Raw genomic sequence first — 24,072 nt, forward strand, 5'->3', positions numbered from 1 at the left:
TAAGAACCACAGACAATACATACGGACTGTATATAAGAACCACAGACAATACATACGGACTGTATATAAGAACCATAGACAATACTTACAGACAGTATATAAGAACCACATACAATACATACGGACTGTATATAAGAACCACAGACAATACATACGGACTGTATACAAGAACCACAGACAATACATACGGACTGTTTATAAGAACCACATACAATACGTACAGCCTGTTTCTAAGAACCACGGACATTGATTACAGACTGTATACAAGAACCACAGTCATTTCTTACAGATTGGCATATTAGAACCACAGACAATACATACGGACTGTATTTAAGAACCACAGACGATACTTACAGACAGTATCTAAGAACCAGAGACATTACTTACAGACAGTATACTGTATCTAAGAAACACAGACAATACGTATACAGCATGTATCTAAGAACCACAAACATTACTTACAGACTGTATATATAAGAAGAACCACAGACAATACATACGGACTGTATTTAAGAACCACAGACAATACTTACAGACAGTATCTAAGAACCACAGACAATACTTACAGACAGTATCTAAGAACCACAGACAATACTTACAGACAGTATCTAAGAACCACAGACAATACTTACAGACAGTATCTAAGAACCACAGACAATACTTACAGACAGTATCTAAGAACCACAGACAATACTTACAGACAGTATCTAAGAACCACAGACAATACTTACAGACAGTATCTAAGAACCACAGACAATACTTACAGACAGTATCTAAGAACCACAGACAATACTTACAGACAGTATCTAAGAACCACAGACAATACTTACAGACAGTATCTAAGAACCACAGACAATACTTACAGACAGTATCTAAGAACCACAGACAATACTTACAGACAGTATCTAAGAACCACAGACAATACTTACAGACAGTATCTAAGAACCGCAGACATAACATAGAGACAGTATCTAAGAACCACAGAAATACATACGGACTGTATAACATATTGCATAGACTGTATCTAAGAACCACAGAAACAGCATACATGCTGTTACATTTAAATATTGGAAAATACTTTTAGACTAGATCTTTGAACCAGACATAATATACTGACAATATCTTAAATTCAAAGACAATTCATACATGTATATAAGAAGACTCTATCGAAGAAAACCATATAATTCAGTTTTACTTGGTGAAAATAGTAAAGTCATCATTTAATAAACAAGAATGTGTTCCAAGTACACGGATGACCCATCTGCACTATCAATTTCTATGTTCAGTGGACCATTAAAATGGAATAAAATCACTAATTTGGCATTTAAATTAGAAAGATCATATCAAAGGGAACATGCTTACTAAGTTTCAAGTTGATTGGACTTTAACTTTATCTATCAAAAACCATCTCAACCAAAAACTCGAACCTGAAGCGGGACGGATGAACGACTAACAGACAGATGAACAAACTTGAAGCGGGACGAAAAAATGAACATACAAACGAACGCACTAACAAACGGATGAACAAACCAATGAACGAACAAACGGACGCTCTGACCAGAAAACAAATTGCCCATAAATCGGGCATAAAAAGAATTTCACACATGCTTAGCTACAATGCCAAGTTCAACTGAGGCTTTATGTTGCACTCAATTCCTTCCGTAAACAGGAAATGATCTTCAAATATGATAATACAACCCTGTTGAAGCAATTTTTTCTCTGTTTTCTATCTTTTGCTGTTTGATTTTCTATATGATGCAAGTTGTATTTAAACTCTATATATATTACTGGAACAGCCTTCCTTTCAATATACATATTGGATAAAATCAAATCAATCAAACCTGTTTAATTAATTTTATTCTTTATTGTAAAACTTTAAATTTTCTAAATTTATCTATACATTAGTGACATGCATAAAGCACAATTGATATTTTTCATGCATAATATTATGGTACAAAATAAAATAGACAAACAAGTTACCTATCTAAAAATTGTGAGCATTTATAGAGGGCACAAAGTGTTTTTGAGAGATTTTTTTTAATAGGAAGACGATTTCAATAGATATCTTTAGATATATATTTTAATCTATTATAGACCAAACAAATTTATCAACAAATTTACCAGTTTCAAAAATTAATAATGAACAACCAATTAATCTTACAAAAAGACAATGTTGTAACTTTTTGACTGAGGCTTGTTACTCTTAGTCCTAGGACTCTTTTTGTTTTTCAACACGTAATGTCAACAATCAACAAGCATAAATATGAATAGTCAATCCAGTTTATATATTCATCATAATTTAAAATAAAATTATTTGCAATAATGAAGTATTAGCATATCATAATCATTTATATGTATGTTTTTTTGTACATGTATTTACGACATATAAAAATCACATCTTGAGGTATTCGTCACCTGCGTTTTTTGCTATTATTTCATACAAAAACACATTTTTTCCAAAAAAATATTTTTAGGGCATTTATGGTTGGATTTTAATCAACAAGGCCTTAAAAGATGTAGAATTGTCTGAAGTTTGTTTGTTTATTTGGTTTTAGTTTTGTCTTGATATGAACACATACAATACATTTTTATAATTTAATTTGGTTGAATACATAGCAAATTTCTGAACAGAAAATAATATTTGTGTTTATCTTGTGAAAAAATGAAAATTATCCACTAAGACAATGTATCCAATAAAAAAATAAACCTGTGACAATTCTGCTTCTATTGGTACCAAGTTGCTTAAAATCAAAACAAAAATGTCCCTAAAACATATTTTTGAAAAAATATGTTTTTATATGAAATAATAGCAAAAAAAAATGCAGGTGACGAATACTTTTGGCCAGGTACTGTATATCAATTTTATAAGATAAACACATCCTCTATGCAATGAAGAAAATCCCAATAAAAAAATAAGATTCAGAACTAACCTAAATTATACTCTAATTTTTTTTACTGTTGTGACACTTTCCAAAGTTTTTTTGTATGGAGTCTTCATAATTTAGTTATATTTTAATAATTTATATTTATTTATTCCAAGCTTCACTAATCTTTTCAGAGAGGCATTCATTATAAGTGGACAGTCCTTATGGTATATATTTTTTCATAACTAAATATAATTGGGGTGGATTAATACTACACACATTAAGATATAAAAAAACACAGTTCATACTAACAAGGTTTTCAAGAATGACATCTTAATCCTATGAAATAAAAAACCAAAGTAACATAAGGCTTAATAAAAACCTTTTATAGTAGGAAAAGGTATAAAAACAATAACAACATATTTAAAAAGGAGTAATTACAAAACAGATTGATACATTAGAACAATACATAAAATAAATTTACATAACTCTATCGTAGTGGTAAAATATCAAACAGAAGCTTAAAACTAAGTGCAATAAAACATGTCTTCTCCGTTCTTTAAAGCCATTCTTGCCATTCACTCTTTGACACTTGTTTGGCAAGCACTGAGAAGTCTTGATAAACCTAAAATAGAATTGCTTTCATATAAAATTCACAAAAAAATGGTTCAATTATCGAAATAGACATTCATTATTAAATGGAAAGAAAAGTGTGAACTGTTCAGATCACATTCCAGATAACTGGTTATTCCAAAGAATATATTAAAGTCATGTTGGAATGATGTCTTCTTCTCTTTAAGTATAATGCAACATTATACCACTGGAACATCTTAAGCTTGAAAACTAGATCAAGCTATCAAAAAATTAAAGTCATATGAAACGAGTAAGTGGTGAAAAATAATTTTTATCCAATTCTTGAACCCATGCATGTATATATCATAAACTAAGTCCTCTGTGCACGATTTTATCATTTTTTACGCAAATGTATGGTTTTATCGTCATTTTTTCTTCTCTTTGTCTGTTATGATTTAACAAATATGGCTGCTCATTAAATGCCGTGTTTTAAAGTCGAAGTTTACCGATTGTCACCTTATAGTAAATAAATAACAAAAAGCATGCGTATTGAGCACGTGTTTAACATGTACAATCACATAATTGTTTACTTTAGTGACAGATTCATGCGTATTGCGATCACCCGATTTTTACGAGGAGGGTTATGCTCAGGTCACTATGCATACGGAAAATATTTTGATGAATTGCTTGCTGGAAGCAAGCAAATAAAAATAAGTAAACTTCATCTAAATGTGGACAAATTAAAGAATTGTCATCAGAAAAAAGTATATGTACATAAAGTGTATAATGAAAACTATCCATTTAGTTATAAAAAACATATGCATCATTTTTTTTAATTTGAGGTTTCTTATGACTTTAAGTGTGATTAAGCATATTTAAATTAAAAATATTATATCCTAATAAAATCAAGGGCAGATAATTACATAGATTTTTATAGGACAACTTGTGTTTTGTATTTATTTTTAAAGAACATATGGCTGTGGCCTCCTTTTTTTATTTGATGTTTCAAATGTTCTTATAAAAAGTAATTCTCTAATTAAATTCAAATGTAATGCTACCGGGCCAGTATCGCAATAATAAAAACTTGTATTCTAGTTACTAAAACATTAAGATATGTTAGACTCCTAATTTATCTGTACTTTTGTGGATCACTGGATATCTTATTAAACTTCGTAACATATGTAAATAAAAATAATATTAACAAGGACTTTCGTGATTCTAGTTTGAAACAACAGTAAGCACAGAACAGCATGGATAGTATTTAGCATTCTGAGAGTATTGCATAAAACTTTAAGTAAACCCACTAAAGGAAACCCCACCCCCTATTCCAATTCATCCTCTGAAATATTTCAGACCAATATGATTTTCCTTCATACACATTCCCAGGCGGTGTACTGCAACTGTATTAAATTTCAACAATATCGATAAAGCAGATAAGGAGAACGTCCACTTATCTTAATAGACACTGTTGCAATAGAAAACAATTAAGATATATTTCCCCCTTAAAATATTTCAGACCAGGGTTATTTCCTTCATATACACTCTCTGGTGGTGTCAGTCAACTGTAAATTTTCATCAATATCCATCAAGCTAATTAAACATAGTTGCACTTACAGGTCCTGTTGCCACTTATTGCAAATTTAAACTAAGTAGGTTCAATTATCTCCCTTGAAAATTATTGGATCTGGACTATTTTCCTACATGCTCAGTCTAAGGTTGTGTACTGCAACAGTGTTAAGTTTCAAAATCAATCAATGGGAATAATGGGACTAGGTGAGTATTTGAGTTGCACTTACAATACCTGTTGCCATATGTTGCAATATTAAACTAAGTCAATTTCAATATTAAACTAAGTAAATTCAATTATCTCCCTTGAAATATTTCAGACTGTGTAAAGTTTCATCTTTTTGGTACATACATTACAGATAGTAAAGTTACAAGACATATGGACAGACAGACAGACAGAGTGATATTAAACTAAGTAAATTGCAATATTAAACTTATAAATTCAATTATCTCCCTTGAAATATTTCAGACTGTGTAAAGTTTCATCTTTTTGGTACATACATTACTGAGAGTTAAGTTTACAAGACATATGGACAGACAGACAGACAGAGTGATATAAAACTAAGTAAATTGCAATATTAAACTAAGTAAATTCAATTATCTCCCTTGAAATATGTCAGACTGCGTAAAGTTTCATCTTTTTGGTACATACATTACAGATAGTTAAGTTTACAAGACATATGGACAGATAAACAGACAGATATTAAACTAAGTAAATTGCAATATTAAACTAAGTAAATTCAATTATCTCCCTTGAAATATTTCAGACTGCGTAAAGTTTCATCTTTTTGGTACATACATTACAGATAGTTAAGTTACAAGACATATGGACAGACAAACAGACAGATATTAAACTAAGTAAATTGCAATATTAAACTTATAAATTCAATTATCTCCCTTGAAATATGTCAGACTGCGTAAAGTTTCATCTTTTTGGTACATACATTACAGATAGTTAAGTTTACAAGACATATGGACAGACAGACAGACAGAGTGATATTAAACTAAGTAAATTGCAATATTAAACTAAGTAAATTCAATTATCTCCCTTGAAATATGTCAGACTGCGTAACGTTTCATCTTTTTGGTACATACATTACAGATAGTTAAGTTTACAAGACATATGGACAGATAAACAGACAGATATTAAACTAAGTAAATTGCAATATTAAACTAAGTAAATTCAATTATCTCCCTTGAAATATGTCAGACTGCGTAAAGTTTCATCTTTTTGGTACATACATTACTGAGAGTTAAGTTTACAAGACATATGGACAGACAGACAGACAGAGTGATTCATATATTCACTCCAAAAACTTTGTGGCTTTTTTAAAACAAGATTATATCATGTCAGGAGTCAATTTAAACAATTATCTTCAATAGATTTAGCATACAGTACAGAGAAAGAATTATATCAGAATTATTTCATTTTTTTTTTTTTTTGGATCCAGAAAAATAAAACACTACTAGTAAGAGCTCTTCACCAAAGTTTCATGAGAATTGCTGAAAGCTTTTTTGGGTTATTGTCCAAAAACTGGAAAATTCCCCCTTTTGTAATGAATTAAACCCAATAACTCTGAACTATAAAATCTAAAATTTATAAAATTCTAAAGGGAGCTTACATCAATATTTATAATTCACCAAAGTTTCATGAGAACTGCTGAAAGCATTTTTGAGTTATTGTTTAAAAACTAGAAAATTCCCTTTTTTTATGAATAAAACCCTGTAACTGGGAAACATATAATTTAAAATTCACAAAAATCGAAAGGGAGCTTATGTCAAAGTTTCATGAGAACTGCTGAAAGCATTTTTGAGTTATTGTCAGGAAACTGAAAATCCCCCTTTTTTAAATGAAAAATACCCCATAACTCAGAATTAAAATCTAAAAATTATAAAAAAAAAAAGGGAGCTCACGTCAATTGATATAAACTATTTACCAAAGAATTATGCAAATTGGTTTAAGCGTTTTTGAGTAAATGTCCACCATGTTAACGACGAACGGACAGACAACAGTTTACCATAATACGTCCCATAACCTGGTCTATAACAAGAACTGTGAGAAGACAATTATTTGTACATGCATTTAAATTGTGTCATTTCTGAGTTTATTAAATGTTTCATAAGTTATTCCATGGAAACTGTTTGTAGCACCAGTCTGCCTTACTTGACCAAAGTACTAACCAGTTTTCTATTGGTCAATAAAACATAAATTTTCAATGAAATATGCCTTAATTGAATGGATTTAAATTAAGTTGTTAAATTAAAGTATTTGTTTTTCAGAGCAACTAATCCTAAAGATACTTCAAACATAGCATTTTTTTAAATTTTTTTTTTGGGGGGGGGGGGGATTGATACCATTGTAGGTTCTGGATGTCTTTCAACATCACCAGAAAGTTGTAATATTAACCTTTTGAAGTTCTTACAGCACCTGCTTGCTAAAACCTTCTCTGTTGTTACTTTATTACACCCTGAAACAATAAACATATAGAAATATATTTTTATCATGTATGTAAAAGTAAATACAGTAGTCTTGAATATTTTATAAGATATCTCATATAGTTTATAAGATGTCTCATATAGTTTATAAGATATCTCATATAGTTTATAAGATATCTCATATAGTTTATAAGATATCTCATATAGTTTTAGAGAAACTTGATTGAGAAAGATACATTAGTTGTTAATATGATAAAATTGAGAATGGAAATGTGGAATGTGTCAAAGAGATAACAACCCGGCCATAGAACAAACAACAGCAGAAGGTCATTTACACATCAGACTGTGCTGGTTACCCAAACTTTAGATACACCAAACCAGACCCTTCTGAGAAACATGCAATATGTGCTCCCAATTTTAGAATTCATTTGTACATTTCAATGTGTTCTACAAGGATCACCAGTCCTATACCCACCTTTCAAATAAAACTCAATTACCATATATTTTGATATTTACACCTTATTAGGCCTACAAACTATTTTGTTTAAATACTTTCTACTTTGAAGTATATTTATTTGTCTGGCCCAATTTGGTGGTGGTACATGTTTATACAAATATAAAAAAGAAGATGTGGTATGATTGCCAATGAGACAACTATCCACAAAAGACCAAAATGACACAGACATTAACAACTATAGGTCACCGTACAGCCTTCAACAATGAGCAAAGTCTATCTGATTTTTTTAGCCAAATTTCTGCTCAAACCAATGCTCAGGGCTGTCTTATACTTGCAGTGATTTTTTTTTTGCTCTGTGTTGATAGCCTTACTGCACATGTGACTTTAAGTTCTGAAAAAATGCAATAAAGCCCTGATCCTTTGATGTTTGTGTGTGCTTATAGATCCAAAATTACTTTATTTTTGAAAAAAAATAAAAATCCTGTGGACATGCATACTCTTATTATGTGAAGAAACATCCTACTATTTGAGTTGTATCTCAAACACTGTAGTAGGAGAAAGCCGAGAAAAACAATGTATTCTTATAGGGAAAAACAGACAGTGGGACAGACAGGTTTAATCAATATGGCCCTTTACATTTTTCAACATTTAGTTAGCCTAAAAAATAATGAGACAAATGTCAACAAACTATAATAGGCAAAACAACTGTGCAAAATGCCATTGGCCTAAGTGTTTTGGGGCTTAAACAAAACAAATCTCAACAACAAAAAATGTGCCAAATTTCACATTAATATAAACATACACATTGCACTCCTTCCTAAACTTTGGGAGTTTTTGAACATTTGGGATTTTTAAAGAATCACATTAAATTCCTTACAATACCAAATCCTTATAAATAAGTTTTTCTCAGAGGATTTGCATTTATATGATGTCAATATTTACTTTTAGAAATTGTAGACTACAGTACATTTGGCCGTAAATTGAGAGTTGTCTCTTTGATAACCAAACCACATCTTCTTTTTTTTTTATAAAGTATCATTCCTCCCTTTACGATTATAATTTAATATGAATGGTGATATGATGTTGTCAACTACATTATATGGTAAACAGACTTTTTCTACTTTTCTATAAAACTGGAAAAGTCTCACCCATAATTATAAAGACTGTATTATCCTCTGAAAGTTTTACTACATATAATACCATCAATTAACAGGCTATTATTTGAACTTGGAATTATTTTTGATTATGGAATTTGCTTGATTTCTTGTTATTGAATTTTTTAATAAATCCCATGATTATTCTGTAGAGGGTGGTAGAGGGTTATTTCCGTGCAACGTTTTGGGCCTTTTAATTACACGTGTTTTCGTGTTTTAACGTTTTATTCTCGTTTTCTCATGTTTGGTTCAACATGCGTGCCTCGTGTTTTCCTTTATTTATTTTCCGTGTTTCGTGTTGGTACTCTTAATTTCTCGTGCTTTTCTCACATTTGATTAAAAGTAAACCAGGACTAAATTCAAAGTCAGTCCGCAGATTGTTTTAAATTATGAGTTTCCAGAATATTTCAAACGGCTACCAAATTAATTATTATGAATAATATTTTTCTCTCAAATCAGTTGCAACTATAGCGGACGCTAAAAGGTGACTGCAGGGTCATAATATCCATTATATAATGACTAGATGATCTCAAAGAAGGGCTGATTAATAAATAACTTAACTTTTTACATTAATATTTACTATTTTATTTCTTGTGCTTCGTTTTTTCAGATTTTTATTTTCCGTGCAACGTGTTTGCGATGTTTATTTCATGTGTTTCCGTGTTCAATGCCCCCCTTTACCACCCTCTCTGTACTTTCTATTACAAAGAAAATAGTTTATTTTCAATTGAATGTACTGTGCCGTGCACACAACACTATCTAACCAAAATACATTATATGGAAAGGGTTATTTAAACTGCTCAAAAGATTATACATGTAATACCAAATAAACATGGAATTTATCAAAAATATTTAAACACAAGAAATTACACAAATTCCATAATTAAAAATAATTCCAAGTTCAAATAATAGCCTGTTAATTGTTCTTTTAAGTAAGAACTTTCTGTGCTTCACAATAAGCATGATTAAAAATTTGTTAATGTAGCCAGAAAAATTACGTTAGTCATCACAAGAGAAAAGCATACCTTTCATATCAACATCAGAAATAGGACTGAAAAAAGCTTGATCACAATCTTTGTCTTTTCTTTTGAGCACATAGACTAACTCTTCTGGTATATAGATCCCTATAAAAAGAAAGTTAAAATGGAGATTTTAGTTATCACATAAATTAACTATAAGTGAAAACAAATACCTAATTTAACTACAGTATGTAGAAAACCCTACATTAAACTTGCGCTACAAAACACAGTGTCAAGAATATTATTTTGTCTAGAACATTATAAGTTATTCTCTAACTCTATGGAAATTTATCCCTTTCCGAACCCATTGTATAAAAAAATTTAATCAACGTGTGGTTGCTGGTGATCTCAAAAGATCATTGGATTATTTTGAGGGTCATTTTCTTTTAAGCTAACTGAATGAATCAAAATATGATAACAGGTGTTAATGAAGTTGACAACTTCGTGCAATGTGAAAGGCACTCGAAGGGGATTTTCGGTTACCAAAAAAAGAAAATGTCTTTTTAATCATTAGAGAAACAGATTCTTACATAGTTACTCGTGGATTATCGGATTTAATCTTCCTTTATAACTTTATATGGTTAATTGCCATATAAGGCGGCTCGGACTTTAAAATTGATAATTTAATTATCTCGATTGGATAAATCCGATAATCCACTGGTATCAATGTAAGAATCTATATTTCCATGTGAAGGACACATTTTTTTTCAAAATCATATTGTTATACTATACTCTAGTAAGGCTGAAGGATACACATGAAATTAAAAGGTAAATTGGGAATCTGCATATTGAGTATTAACCTTTTTAATCAATTGTTAAGAACAGTACAATAAAACAAAAATGTCTTTTATAATAAGTTAATATCCTGAATCAACTAAACCCCTTCCTATTATGTCAGCAGAAAATAATTCAATTCTTGATATAGCTATTCACATTCAAATCATGAAAAAACTGTATATATGGTACATGTGAACCAGTAATTCCATAGATTGAAATTGCCTTTGTACATCAGTATACATGTATGTTCTAAAAATGTAAAAAAAGGTGAACATAGTTCCCCATGTTAACGTAAACTGGTGATTCAGTAAAAAAAATAATCAATTATTTAAGCAAGGATATACCTGTAACCTGTCTCAAACATACTTATAACAATGTATAATCAATTTTGCTTAAGAGTATTATTAACATCTCATATAACCTTGTAAGGAAAAAGTAGGTGTGTGTATTGAAACTGAATCAATGCCATTTTCCTCTTTTTACTGGATGTTGAATCTTCCAGTCTAGTATGTGGTCTGTTTCGGGCATAAACTATCTGATCTTTGGTGGCTTTTTAGTTGAGCAGATTCTTTTCATTCTACAATAAATAAAGAAATTTCAATATATCTTCTATTTGTTTTACATGCAAAGTATCAAGTTTCATTAAAACCCATTAACATTGGGAGTTTTGCTTAATAGATACTACAATGAGTCTCCAATTATCCCCCCTTAATAAATTATATTCAGACTTACTTGAACTGAATTTTACTGTGCTTATTGTTATGCGTTTACTTTTCTACATTGGCTAGAGGTATAGGGGAGGGTTAAGATATAAAAAAAACATGTTTAACCCTGCCACATTTTTGCGCCTGTCCCAAGTCAGGAGCCTCTGGCCTTTGTTAGTCTTGTATGCTTTTTAATTTTAGTTTCTTGTGTATAATTTAGAGTTAAGTATGCCGTCCATTATCACATAACTAGTATATATATTTGTTTAGGGGCCAGCTGAAGGACGCCTCTGTGAGCAGCAGTTTCTCGCTGCATTGAAGACCTACCTATTGGTGATCTTCTGCTGTTGTCTGTTCTATGGTCGAATTGTTGTCTCTTCGGCACTTTCCCCATTTCCATTATCAATTTTATTGTTCTTACAGAAAGTTTCAATTACAGGAGCATCCATAACTAGAGCAATCATTCCAGTATAAAATCATTAGTGTAATAATTCCTGGTTCCAAAACACTAGTGTGAACATTCCTTGGATTGGATGAAAACATAGTTGTTTACATCAATCAACAATGCAGGTTTCAAATACACCAAAAAATATCAAGCCCCATTTTATATATATATTTCCCTTTAAAAAAGAACACATTTTAGAACCTTATAATGTCAATGACCCTGGTGGATGTTTTTCGCTGGATCTGGATAAAAAAAAAACTAGTGAATGTTTGTTGGTGGATAAAAATCACTAGGAAATTTCTTCCTCCGGATAAAGTACACTGGTGGAATCAAACCACTATTATATAACCATTACCTTGCATTATAGGACTAGTCGCATGGTGTACAGTAAGGGATTCAACCTAGTCCAAATAATTATGACGTTTGGCAAGGCTATTTTTTTTTCTTTCTGGGACGCCTTCCTACAACCGTCCCAGAAAAAAATTAAAATAGCCTTGCCAGACGTCATAATTATTTGGACTAGGATTCAACCCAGATGAACACTAATTATATAAAATTAAGTTTTAATGCCAATAATGGCAACTATTCATGCAACATAATTCTGCAAGTGTTGATGCAACAAAATCTATATTAACAACATTTCCGTATGTGATAAACCTCATGAGAGCAGGGTCTGTCTCCTGTTATGAACTGTGCCACTTGCTAGGCCAGAATCTTTACGAGTCAAAGGGAAAGTGAAAGTGAAAGTGACTAAACGGTAAATAAATTTCACAACTTCCGGTCCAAACGTATGAAACAATTCCGGACTGTACTACTGTGGCTGACCGAGAGGTTGCGTGTTTTTCTCGAGCGTGTTTTGCAGTTGAAAACTACTTCTTTAATCAATATAAACGTTTGACAAGTATTTATGTTTATCAAATGTAACACAATTTTTCATGACATCGACGGACAATACTGGCATAATATGCGAATGGGTTTTGGTTCATATAGTTCTTCATAAAATTTTAATTGTAGGGCAATTAAATGTGTCCCAGGCAGTTTAAATTTAAAGACACTCGTTTAATATTCTATAATAAAATGTGTTATATGTCTCAACAAGGGACGAGGCGAGGGATGGGAATTATTGGGGAAAAAATCGTAGACGGTAATTTCAAGAAATGTATAATTCAGTGTTTACAAGTATCGGCTTTAATTCTCAACTTACTTGAATCTTTATTTTACATGATGCAGCATGATTAGTCATATCATGACAAAATATAATAGTTTGGTCAATAAATATATAACAATTACCTCTAGGCTCTCTGTGTACATGTGGCTTTTGAACGTTTTGGGTAATGAGTTTTTTTTATAAATGATTATACAAGAAAGACAATGATTGGCCAATAGTCAGCCTCTGTGTCATGCCAAAATATCCGTGTAATTTACTTTCAATAAGATAACCCCATACTATATCCTATATATGCTAACATTGTATAATTTCTGTGTTACCCTAATTGAATAGTATAACTCCATACTATATGCTAAATTTGTATCATTGCTGTGTTATTTTACTTGAATAAGATAACCTCATACCATATACTACCATGGTTATAACACTATGTTACCGGCTCTACTTCAATAGAATAACCCCATAACATGTGTTAACATGGTATACCATACCCTCTATTGAACAACGTAACCCCACTAACATAAGATCTATTTAATAGGATGACATGGGTTGCATCGGGTGGTCTTAAGGTAAGGTTTGCGTACACAGGGAGATAACTCGAATTCAAATAATTGAAAAAAGGAGGGACCCGCCATTTTGAATTGCTTTGATTAACCAATGTTTGATAACTACAATATTATCGAAAATAAAACAACACCTACCTCAAAATTGTCGTTTTGATGAAATTTTATCAAAATTTGAATCATACAAGTAACGTTATGACCGTCAGTTTGTTAGTTTTCATTTATATGACGTCACGTTCAGCCATAACGGTCTTGTGCAAAAACAATTCATGAAGTTTCGCGGAGTTTTATTTTATTTCATAAATGTACATTTTTATGCCCCCGCCGTAGCAAAGGGGCATTAAGTTATATCCTTGTCTGTTTGTACGTTGATCCAAATGTACGTACATGTATCATAGTGTACGTCCGTTTTTACAAAATTGGTTTCCATACTCTAACTTTAGTCTTTCTCAACCAACTGATATATAAAACTTATGCACAATGCTTTTTGCCACAAAAACCACAGAATAGATTTGAATTTTGATGTCGTCACCTTTACAGTTCTAGTTGAAAACAAAAACTAATGTATGGAAAGATGATTTCAATATAAATCGGTTTAATATATTGTGTTTTATGGCTTGTCCCCGTCTTGTCCTTTCACAATATAGAAGTGTTGTTTATTCTGCTTCAAGAACCCCGATAACTTTTTCACTGACTGTTAAGCTGTCTTTTTATTGAATTTGTAAGTCTGATGCACGCCGTTTCCGATTTTTTTATAGCATGAATACAAATTATAGAAACGCAGACTTGAATGAAAAATGGCACATTTTTATGACACTTTTAGTCAATTTAGTTAATAAATTTACATAATGCGCCATGTGTTTTACTTATAGAGGATTCATATATAAATTTTCAGTTATTTTTATTGCATAATTTTTACGAATGACAGAATGTTGAACTTGGTCTTTTCCTCAAATATGCACAGAACCCACACGTTTACATCATTCGAAATGTATTTTATTTTTATCAATCACTTTTACAACTGACGGAGTGTTTTAATAATAATTTTTTATGGATGCATTAAGACACAACTATTGTATTGTGTCGTCCTGAACATGCCTGAAGTATTTGCCACTGGACATTTTACAAACTCTAATAAAAAAAACTTCTATGCATATCAGTCAACCGTTGAATCAATTTATCTAAAACAAGGATAGTAATATGTGTCTACACATGCACGGACTCACTATAAAATTCGGGAAATTGTTAGTTTTTTAGTCTTTCTCCGTATATAAGAGATCATAATAAAGTAGTGACGACGCTCGAAGTTACTTCATGAGGTCGTTTTCTGAATTTTTCGTTTCTGTTCTTCAACTTTAGTTTGCTTTTACCAAATGGTATAAAATTAATACGGAATGCTTTATGTTTCGTGTTTATGTAAGAGGGGGCATCATCAGTGTCCCATGGACGCATTATCCATTTATTCCAAGCTCTAACATCTCATCCAATTGCTGCAAACAAACAATTTACCAAACATTGTGCAATGAAGCAATTTTCATTACTTTAATGGCAATTTGAATGCTTTTCTAAGATTTAAAATATTACTGTTTGAATATAAAAAAGAAGATGTGGTATGATTGCCAATGAGACATAAACAACTATAGGTAACCGTACGGCCTTCAACAATGAGCAAAGCTCATACCGCACAGTAGCTATAAATAGCCCCGATAAGACAATGTAAAACAATTCAAACGAGAAAACTAACGGAAGTACGGAAAGTATATATTAAGTGTTTCCTTCAAAATCAGAGTCTTGTACATGAAGTAATGCACAAGTATGACACCTCCCCTTTCGACTGATAGTTGTGGGCATAAAAAGTAAGAGACCACATCAAAAGTTTAATGTAGGATAAAAAAAAAATAACTTAATTCACAAAGTTAGTTCACTGACCCCTCGTAACTTAATTTGGGAACATTGATTAACCGATATGGACATATGTAAAATCGATGTCAAATTAACAAAACTTGCAGCAACTTGTATCCCCCCACCCCCAAACTATTTGAAATAAGTTGTTTATCCTTCTTTTGATGTCATTTCTAAGTTAATCACTGTTTTCTCTTATTGATTATGGTCAATCCCAAAGTGTTACAAGACAAAATGATCCTTTTTAAAAAGATGTTATTAAAGATCACTTTGTTCTTTGCAGAGCAACACAAATTTTTTTTTGGTGTTTTACAGAAATGACAAGATATACACATATAACGGCCATTTCCGTAAAACGAGTTCGGGGACATACCAATTTTATTACCTCATTATAATGAAAATAGGTAATTCCTTAAGATCGCAGTTTTTTACAAAAACGGTGGACCCAGAAAAGAGATATTTTTGGCTTTTTGATGCCATGGCAACGGGATTTTTTAAACCCAAAAATACAAAAATCTTGTTTTTAAGAATTTTTCAATGATATCTTTAATTAAAATTTATTATTAATGAATGGACCACAATTATTTATACATGCTTTACAAGATTGATCGTTTATACAAATATACAGTGTTAATTTCCTTTGTTTAACCCAAGCGTACATTTCAGATAAATAAATTGAATGAAAACTACGGTTCCTAATTTGTGCATTGGGATTAAAAATTCGATATGTATCATTACTTATTTTTGTTTACAACTCTGTCTTGTATTGTTCTGGTCGTACTATTTCAAATATTCAATTTCATGACTGTATCATGTTTTTCAATAAGTTAATTTACCTTAGTACTATCATATGGTTGGGTTAAAAATTAATGGTAAACCCTAGTTTTTAATGTCTAATCTTACCGTTTTAATTTATTGACATAACTGCACGACTCGATTCTCAGTTTTATGTGGTAAGATAATCAATGCAAAGAATCGTGCTCAAACTTTGGTGAAAGACGGGTTTAACTTTGCATTGTTGCGCGAGTTTTTATTCTTTGTTGAAGGCAATTGTAGTGACCTGCAATACAAGTACCATTCATTTGAGTTTAGTTATATGTTCTTGTGTTTCTGTCTCTGGCCTAGGTTTTCTATATTTTGCATGTGTAGTGCATCATGACATAAGACATTGTTTCGTGTACCATGATGAGCTTTCGTGCAAGACTGCTGTGTGTATTTTTTACATGGATCATTTGATCAGACTTTGACTTTTTGAATCCTGACCTACATGTATGCACGTTGGGTGTGTCATCATATTGCAATGTGTTCCTCGGTATATTACCTTGACTTCAAAAATAATTTTCAATTGACCTTGCTTCTGAATATGTGAATATGTGGCATGTAGATGTATTGTCATAAGATGATAAGTCTATTGGCACGAGAAACTTCATGTGAGCTTGACATTTGCCCTCAATGTAAAACTTGTATATTTTGTTTGAATTAAATGGAGAATTAACTGTATGATTGGCACTCGTACCTCATCTTCTAAGATATATTGTTAGTTTTGTGTACCACGATGACCCTTTTCTCAAAATCCGCTTTGTGGTTTTTTTTGACACGGATCTTTTGACCAGACTATGACTTTTTGACTCTTGACCTTTGCAAATTGGATGTGTCTTTTGGTATGATTTCCTTGACGTCAAGTCAGGAGTCTCTGGTTTTTTGTTAGTCTTGTATGTTTTTAATTGTAAGTTTATTTTATGATTTGGAGTTTAAACTGGTACACATTTTGTCAAGGGCCATCTGAAGCCCGCCTCTAGGCGAGGGATTTTCTCGCTTTGTTGAAGATATAAAAAAGAAGATGTGATATGATTGCCAATGAGACAACTATCCACAAAAGACCAAAATGACACAGACATTAACAACTTAAGGTCACCGTACGGCCTTCAACAATGAGCAAATTCAATACCGCATAGTCAGCTATGAGTACCATTTAGTGGCCTTTGACTGTTTTCTGCTTTTTTGAAATGATTATTGTCTCTTTTACACATTCCACATATCCATTCTCAATTTTTAAGATTGTTTGGTACAGATGAAACTAAATCCTTTAATTTCCGTGAATATCAAGTAAGAACATTTACTGCTTCAGTAGCATCGTGTGCTGCCAGTTGTGATAGATCAAGCAAAATGTTTCAATCATTTTACCTTATATTTCATTTCATGGACATGTAGGTATGGATAGTCTGCTTTTACATCATAAAAATTCACACAGAAGGTATACGCATATCAATAAACTGAACTCAATGCTAAGAACCTTTTAAGTACACTTAGACAGAGAGCTCAATCTAGTGAAACACTTTGTTAAGTTGATCACATTTAACTTGACATATCACTGTCTGTTACCAAACTGCACCGAGATCCTGAAAAAAAATGTGTAAGTTCAGTCTATTTTAAGAAGAATTCAAAGGAAGTAAATAAGCTGATTACTGAAATAAATGTAGAATATGTCTATTAACCACAGATGCCCCTGCTTGTGAAAAAAGTGAGTAAGCTTCCACATATAGATGCAGGATTCGCGTAATTTTGACCGTTTTGTGACCATGAGCATTGTGAATAAGTTTCAAAACATTTGGTTGAGGCATATTAAAGTTAAAGAACGGACAATAGATTTAGCAGTTTTCCTATCTCAAGGCTCCGGGTTGACATTTGTATCATTGGTACTCGTACCACAACTTTTTACATCTAAAACTCATGAACAGTGACGCCATCGGGACCCAATATGATGCCTAGTGGGATGTGTATCACCAGCACAATAGTCAGAACTTCTGTGTTGGCGCCATGATTTAGGGGCATAAAGAGTTACACTAGTCCGTCTGTCCGGAACGTCCCATAAAAACGGGTTTCGCTCCCCTAACTTTAGTTTGCCTCAACCAAATACTACAAAACTTATACACAATATATAAAAGAAGCTGGTGCATGAGTGCCAATGAGAACTCTCCACAAGAGACTAAATGACACAGAAATAAACAATTATTCAATGTAGCCTAGGTCCCCACACGGTCTTCAACAATGAGCAAGGTTCATACCGCAAAGTCAGCTATGAAAGGCACCGGCATGAGAATGTAAAACAATTCAAACGAGAAAACAAACGGTATAATTTATGTACAAAAAAAATAAACGAAAAACAAGATAGGCACGTGCATATAAAATAAGGCGGGGTTAAACATGTTAGCTGGATCCCAACCCTCCCCCTTATGTGGCATGAGTGCCAATGAGAACTCTCCACAAAAGACCAGATGATACAAACAATAACAACTATAGGTCATGAACAGCTTTCAACAATGAGCAAAGTCAATACTGCATATAGTCAGCAATAAAAGGCACTGAAATGACATTGTAAAACAATATTCAAACGAGAAAATAAACGAACAAATTTATGTACAAAAAATGAACGAAAAACAAGTATGTAACACATAAATACGACATTCAATGAATTACAGGCTCTTGACTTACCACAGGCACATACATACCAAATAAGGCGAGGTTGAACATGTAAGCGAGATCCCCACCTCAACACAAAATCAAATTTGAAATTTTTAAGTGTCACTTTTACCGTTCAAGAGTTATCATGTCCCTTTAAAAACATAAGAAGTGCTGACTCTGTCGTGTCCTTTCTCTTAAATAAGTCTGACTCAATCAAATGTTAGGAACCTTATATGCGATTCACATTACCCTATACTGTATACACAGATCTCTCAAGTTCGATAAGCCGCAGCACTGTCATTTACACATGTACACATGATTTTATTATACCAATATTCAATCTTAATTTTGATTTCTTTATTTTTGGCCGAATGATTATATGCATGTCCTTCACAATGACTATGAATGAGTATCAAATTTGACAAATTTATTGTACATAATTATACATTTTATTATATTTTATAACTTTTTTTCCAACTAATTAAAGCTTACAAACTTATTGGTCATCAGTTTCCTTTATATGTCTTTAAACATTCTGTTTTGAACAAAAAGATTTGCTTCACATGTATTTCTTTCATATCTGACATTATTAAAAAGCCATTAAATATTATAGTTCAGTCGAACTTGATAATTAATATGTGCAATCAAATATATATGCAAGTCGTCAACTGGTCAAGTGGCTAGATGCACATATCGTTAGCCATATAAACAACATGTCCTAATTGGATGGTTTTAAAACTTCTAGCACAGGCGCCCCCCCCCCCTTTTTCGTGGGAAAAATTTGGTTGATTATATAGGGAATCATTGAAGCATGACTGGAGCGGGCCCCCCTTAGGAAAAGTATTGGATCCGCCACTGTTTAGACATATTTACGTAAATAAGGGATGAGTAAAGGGAAAAAAAACAAAAAAACGACTGAATTAAATAAATTAAAGAATGTTCGATGTACTGTATACTTCGGTTTGTTTTAAAAATATATACGATGCTTTAGTTTTATCTAGTTTCCTTATCAAAATAATTAAAACGAGAAGATAAATACCTTAATTATAGCTTCCGTTACCGTCGATGCTAAAATGTTTTATGTTATAAAATAATTTTAGCGTCTTTCACCTACTTTACCTTTTTATTCGGATACTTGCGGTTATCATCTGTTATGTTCAACGGGAACATTAGAATGATCTAGAATAGAACCCAGATGGAACCAAGAAGTTGGGTTGCCTTAACCAAACAACCCGGATGTTGAACCAGTTACCATGGTTTCGAACCAAAGAACCAAGGTTCAGAACCAGAAAACCCAGATGGAACCAAGGTTTGGAACCAGAGTGCCCGGATATAACCTAATTGCATTCGGAATTCTCATGACTTTTTATACCTTCAATGTATTTTCCAAATCATTTATTTATTTAGTATATTTATATATAATTTAGTTTTATTTTTTAATAGTCACTCGCATACATTATTTTTTCAGAAGATTTCAAATAGAATTTTCCCTAAAAATCGTAAAAAATCGGAATTTTGAGCTTTTCACCAGAAAAAACGGGACGGGCGATTTTCGATTTTTTTTCTTTAAATGATTGGGTAGTCCTTCCTGAACAAAATGATGTATCATATTGATATAATACCACTAAGAAAAAAATCCAGGTTTTATGCAAACCTTACCTTAAAGGGCTTTTTTTTTACTCGCATAAATGACACAATTTAGCAGTCCAAAATTACATTTTCAAAAGTCATATACTGAAATACTATAAAATGAATTTGTATTAGACATCAACTGACATGGTAAAAACATATGTCAGACATTAAAAGTGTTGCAAGTCAAAAGATTTTGAACTAGCACTTGTCAAGATCTCTGCTGAGTGCAATTAGAGAGTAGGTCTTATGTACCAGGTATACAAAGAACCAACCGTTTTGATATGCTAATATTAATATAAACACACATTAGTCTATATCAAAGTAATTCTACATAGTATTAAATTCTGAGACTATTTTTATTGATGGATAGTTTAAGATGCGGCTATTGTATAAGTTAATTCTCAATTTTACTCAATAGTTGTACATACAAGATTATTTTTCTTGTTGTGGAAGTGGTTAAAGGATTATGTATACTCTGTTATAAATTTGGTGCAGTGCGACGTAGATCAATGTTTAATATGTTTGTATTTAGTCGTGTCGTACTATCTAGCAGCCATATATAGACAACGGCATTCTAGTGGACATAAACATTGTATTGAATCAAGTTTAACATCAAATTGCAAGAACATGTATCAGTGTAATGAAATTAACAATCGATGTTGATTAATAATACCCATAACTTATCTTTATTCTTTTTTTGAAATCATTCGTGGTAAAATGGCAAAGTTCTTTCGGATGTGAGTGTCTCTCAAGTGAGAGGTTTATCTAGCTATAAAACCAATTTACAATTTTCTACATACCAAAATGCCTGTACCAATTCAGGAACATGAGCTTTGGATTCTGCCATTTGATAAGGGACTTTCTTTTTTGAATTCAGTATTTTTGTGATTTTACTTTTTTGGAACATTTGTCAGAAAATGTTTTATATTTTTAGCAATAAAAGTCGGATCTAGGATTTTCAACAATAAAGATGGCAAGCGAGTTTTTTTAAGGTTCATATATAAATTTCTACATAAGATACCAAAATGGCAAAGTCTCGACTCAGTTCCTTGCGCAGTCAAAAAGGGTTGCTACATGATTATGACATAGAACCTTCGTGTGTGCTATGATCTGTATTGTTTTGCTTCAAATTTTGTTTGTGACCTTCATTTGTCTTAACAAATCAATGAGAGTTTAACATCGAAAACTAATGTTGCCTTTTGTCATATACATGTTTATGCAATTTCATTACGAGCATTGAAACATTCAGTCATGTCCCTTAAATAGAGTAGTTAGGGTTTTTCTTGTTTGACTGCCAGCTTTGACATATTCCTAGTATTGACACTTTCTGCAGACTGCTATTATTTTTCTTTGAAAAATACGAGTATAGACATGTTCCTTATCTTGGCAATTACTTCTGATGATTTTTAATTTGATGTGTTTCCCTCAGTTTTACTTTGTAATCTGGATTAGTTTTTTTCTCAATCGATTTATGATTTCAAATAGCGGTAAACTACTGTTGCCTTTATTTATTCGATATAGTGTTAATTGACATAGTAACAAAATAGATGTCATGAAACTTGTTGACATAAAGGGAATAAAAACGTTGTATTCTCAATTTCACAATTACATTTTGCCGGAAATGAAAATGACTTAAAATAAGTTTGAAGTCTATATTAAATAAAAGATTATCCAAACACGAAAAATCAAATACAAAATACAAAATCTAACAGACATTTAAACAGGATATGTTACAACAGACAGTAGTATTAACTTAAGTATTATTTGGACAGTAGGAACTTACATTAAAACACCCCGTTGGCATGGCAGTGATGTTTTAAACACAAATGTAGGTAGTAAAGTTTAATTTAGAATATTTTAATTTACCAAAATACTGAAACAGAAAATGTCTTGCACAGGTTTAAATAACCAGATGCGTGAAAAAGTTCAGTTTTATTTTGATCCTTTATATTCCTGGTTGTTTGGATTCAGTTGGCTGGAGTGGTTGTCCAGGTCTGGCTTAGTCCCGGTTCCAGAATATCCAGACTGATGTCCTTCATATTTAGTGCTTGTTGGATTACACTGGGCAGACTTGTTGTCGTTACTTGCTTGACCTTGACCTCTTCCAGACATGTTTCTACTGTAAAAGATTAGAGATAAGTATGAACTGGTATCCAGAATTTCCAAATAAGCAAACAAAAATGAAAATTCAATGTTTTGCTTATACAATTAATTATAACATTTATTTAAAGCATCAAGTGAAGTTTCATAATATCAACAAGAATCAATGCAATCCAATAGACAGTATTTAAATGCATTCATTTCATAACTTAAATAATGTTTTACTTTTCTACAAATTAACAACAAATCAATTTGAAAATATGCAAATTAGACCTTGGTTTTCTTATTGTTTTACTGTGTATTAAATATTGCTGGTATTATGAAACCATGTATTTAAAGTGTGTACGAAGAATGCAATAATACATTATTTTAACGCTCATACTTCGTTTATCGATCGCTTATATTTCATTTGACATGATGCATTTTCTGAAAATTCTGTTGTTTATTACATTCTTGTGTATTCAGTTTCGTATTTTAAATGGCCCAGATTTATGACAACAATACACTTGATTTTTTTTTGGTCCGGAATAAAAACCCATAATTTCTTATAGCTAGTTCATTCAAACTCTAGGTGATAGTTGTTTCATTTACAAACATACCAACTCTACTTAATTTTATTCAGTTTTGAAAATTTCACAGTCCAATTATCATACTTTTTTTAAATGATCACTAATTAGTTTCTGACCTTTGAACGGATAGAATAACTAAATATGCCAACATTTTCAGGTTTAATGATTCGGACTGACGCATTAAAAGAAACTGTGGTCTTAGATTATTGTATATCTCATAAACAGAGAACAATTCTTTAAGGTACAACTTTGTAAAGATAACCAAATGTTAGTCTGTTTACTATGTTAATATAAACCATGTTAAATTTTAAGAAACGTTTATGAATATATCTTTAAAGACGAGCTTATTGTGTAATGAATAATAAAAACATATTTTATAGTACGTACATACCTGATTCTGTTTTGTGGTAGAAAAAGTAATAAGAGATGTCTGTATGCTTGGTTAGAACGTAAGTGATCCAACTAGCGCAGTGCGACGCAGAAGGATCTGAGTATGCTTTTATAGTCGGGTTATGCTATTTTGAAGCTAAATATAAATAACGGTATTCGATTGGATCGTTAAAATTTCTTTGAATATATTTTGACTCCACTTGGTTAGAGGTATATTTTTGTTTCAATTTCTGAAAATGCATGTACTAATATCTAGGAAATCGAATGTATATAACGGTTAATACTACTATT

General features: G+C 31.6%; 2 long non-coding RNA genes across 2 annotated transcripts; both read right to left on the bottom strand.

Moving 5' to 3' along the window:
- Nucleotides 1-1,884: 1,884 nt before the first annotated feature.
- Nucleotides 1,885-12,735, bottom strand: LOC134725782 (uncharacterized). The gene is made up of 5 exons (XR_010108593.1): nucleotides 12,653-12,735; nucleotides 11,268-11,423; nucleotides 10,076-10,174; nucleotides 7,411-7,471; nucleotides 1,885-3,489 (listed from the first exon to the last, which is right to left on the bottom strand). It is a non-coding gene; the product is annotated as an uncharacterized LOC134725782 (long non-coding RNA).
- A 9,814-nt stretch (nucleotides 12,736-22,549) lies between these two features.
- LOC134725783 (uncharacterized) lies at nucleotides 22,550-24,072 on the bottom strand. Its single transcript, XR_010108594.1, has 2 exons — nucleotides 23,783-24,072; nucleotides 22,550-22,841 (listed from the first exon to the last, which is right to left on the bottom strand). It is a non-coding gene; the product is annotated as an uncharacterized LOC134725783 (long non-coding RNA).

The sequence above is a fragment of the Mytilus trossulus genome, chromosome 7 (assembly GCF_036588685.1).
Source record: "Mytilus trossulus isolate FHL-02 chromosome 7, PNRI_Mtr1.1.1.hap1, whole genome shotgun sequence".
In the NCBI taxonomy this organism is placed as follows: Eukaryota; Metazoa; Mollusca; class Bivalvia; order Mytilida; family Mytilidae; genus Mytilus; species Mytilus trossulus.